A 3,275-nucleotide genomic window follows, 5' to 3' on the forward strand; every position below is an offset into this window, starting at 1 on the left:
CATTTACCATGTAACCTCTGGTTACATGCTCACTTGTCACATTAGCTTGCAAACACTTCCTATTAGATTATAAATTTTGTGAATGTAGGGACTTTTATCTCTTTCTGTATCCCCAGTTCTTGTTACATTGACTGGAACATAGTAGACATTTTACAAATGTTTTATTGATCGATTGTCAATGTTCCACTTAAGCATGAAACCTAGGCACTTATACAATATTCCATATATGGTTTAATCAGCACAGATTACAATGGACTATCTCCTTCCTCATTCTCTAGTTACACTTCTATTAAAGCATGCTAAATCCACATAAATTTTTTATTAAAAAAATAGCTGCCGTGACACATTGTTGGCACATACTAAACTTGTAACCAACTAAAGATCCCAGGTTTTTGCATAAGAACTATAGGAGCATTGCTATTGGGAAATTCCTTCATGCACGGGAAGCATACTGGTGAGCTTTCCATTTTAGCAATTGGCTCATTATTTTTTTCCTTCTCATATTTTTTAACCTAACCTCTGCCCCATACTGTGATTGGGTTGTCACCACTGAAAATGGACTCCATACAAATAAGTTCATATACATACATATATATGTGTATGTATATAATATACATATACATACATGTGTATACACACACACGCACACACACATACACACACACACACACACACACACACATATATATATATATATATATAGTCTCTCAAACAAAGGTTGTGTAGCTAATGAGTCATGGATCTCTGTAACAATGGGATGAGGTCTTTGACCTACATCCCTATGTGTTACCCATCAGTTCTTCCAACATGAATTATCGATAAGCTTTTCAGTCACATCTCCTATATAATGACTCAACTGGATAGACAGGTCGCATTTTCACAGGACCTGTCAGCTACTGTGGGCGAAGGCTGTCTATATATTGAGTCAGGAGAGTGGGGGGGGGAACAGCTGTTTCTTTAGTGATGACATATATGTGATGTAGGCTTCATCAATTTTACTGTCTTTGTAAATGCAATTAACAAACATCTGCATCCTACTTTGCCTTCCCAAAGGTGCTGACATTTTCTACACATTCAAATAACCTTATTTTTATTGATCAAGTACTTTCTAAGCAGTTATTCTTACCAAAAAAAAAAATGCCAATAGGGAATCGTGTACAGGGACATGGTAGAACAAAGACAGGGAAGTATATTTTCCTTTCCTTTCTTCAGCTTGGAACATTGGTGCTATTTTAGACTTGATAGAGAGTGCTGAGCATGGGGGGAGGGGAGAAAACCTGGGCAAATTGTATTACTCTTCTCCTGTCCAACTTCCATGACTGTCAGCAAGAGCAGAAACTGTTCCCCTGCTTGAAGTGCGTGGATAACTAAGTTTTAGATCAATTCTGTTTCAGCTATAAAAATAACCAGTGATTCACTATGCAGATCTGAGATGGATTTTTATACTCTCAAGTTGCTCCTGCTGTCCCTTTGGTGCCCCTTCAAATACAATCAAAGTATAATATTTTCCAGTAGTGTGAGAGGGATTGTTGTTATTAAAAAGTATTCAAGGGGGAGGGGGAATCTGTAAGATTCAACTCTGTGTGAACTGGAAGGCACAAATCTAGATATGATGACGCAGGATATACTTGCTTCAGCTTCTGGAAGACCTTAGGGAGTGGGGCTGCAGATGAAGGGAATAACCTCTGGCTAACATTACCCTGGGGCATTTGCCTTTATATTAAGGTTATTGGAAAGGCCATGGCTGGTGACTAATGAGACACATAGTTATAAGTCGCTAAGTTGGCTAGAGCAGGAAGGATCCATGGAAGTTGTATAGTTTGAATCGTATTGGAAGACAGAATCTTTTCTACAGCATTTAAGATGTTATTTCTCCAACTAACACAAAGAAAGAACATTTACAATGATGATTTTAAAATGTATTTACCAAAATAAAAGCAAGAAGGAGAGAAATAGACATATTTGTATTTGTATACCACCAGTGATGGGGAACTTACTACCTAACACAATAGCCCATTGCATTTTGGAATGGGCTCTAAATGTAAGGAAGCTCCATTTGATTGAGCAGAAACCTTCTTCTGGTAATTTTCCACCAACTGCTCTTAGCTCTCTCCTATGAAGAAGAACAGAATAAATCTAAACAGTCCTCCATATTACATATACAACCAATCCAATTCTTCTTCCTTATTTCTCAGAAGGATAGCTAACATTTTCAAGGAATGGGCTTTTATTGCCAATGGAGTCTTATTTAGAAATGGAAAACTACAGGCATATAGGTTAAAAAAAATCTTCATTTTTATAGAGGGGAAGTGTGTTATTTTAATATGCTGTGATTATTTTTAGTTGTAATGATGACAGCATGACTCACTACTCTTCCTTGCCCCCCCCCCAGCTTTCCCCTACTTATATTTCTTGTCCTGTCCTGCCAGTGGATGGACTGATAGCTCATAGTGTAGTCACTTTTCTATAATATGGTCATAACCATGGAGATGGGAACTGGACTCAGGGTATCAAAGCTAGAAGGAACATCTAGTCCAGTGCTTTTCAAATGAGGAAACCTGGACCCAGACAGAGGAAATAACTTGCTTCTGAAGATCATAAAATTAACCAAAGATCAAACCTAGGACTCTTGGATCTCAGTGTGCTTCCCATTACTGATGCTGTCATTTTTGTCTGGAGCTAAGGCCTCCAGCTAAGTAAGGAGGCTCAGAGTTGAGTCCTCTCTGTCACAGAAATGACACCATCATGGTGAAGGACATACATCTCACCTCCATTGTAATCCATTGTCTCCAGTTCAAAAATAAAATGTCTTCCTAGCTTCCATATAGGATGACATGATGACCAAACGCTTGGTCATTATATGAACATGTTAGGAAAATATCTTGAATTCAGTTCACTCCAGCAGATGTTGTGGAGTATCTACCATGTGTAAGATACACATTAGATTCTGGAGAAATAAAGATAAAATAAACTGCCCTCAAGGATCTTACATTTTTTTCACTGGTTAGAACATTTAAATAGACAAGTAAAAACAAAGTATACAAAAAGTGACTTTCTAAGGGAGAAGAGATCATTATAAACCTTGTCTGAGTCAGAAAGTGGGTATCAGAGAAAGCTTTAATAGGAGGGAGATCCGAACTAAGTCTTCAGTCACTGAACCCCAAGAGGCAGAGGTGAGCAGGGAGAATGTTCCAAGTGCAAAAAACAGTTGGTACTAAAACAAAGAAGTTGAGAAATGGAATGCTGTTTCCAGGGCATAGCAAGCAGGCCAATTT

This window comes from Petaurus breviceps, unplaced genomic scaffold (genome assembly GCF_028583685.1).
Source record: "Petaurus breviceps papuanus isolate PSGF00001 unplaced genomic scaffold, PetGlider_PUasm1.0 188, whole genome shotgun sequence".
Taxonomy (NCBI): domain Eukaryota; kingdom Metazoa; phylum Chordata; class Mammalia; order Diprotodontia; family Petauridae; genus Petaurus; species Petaurus breviceps.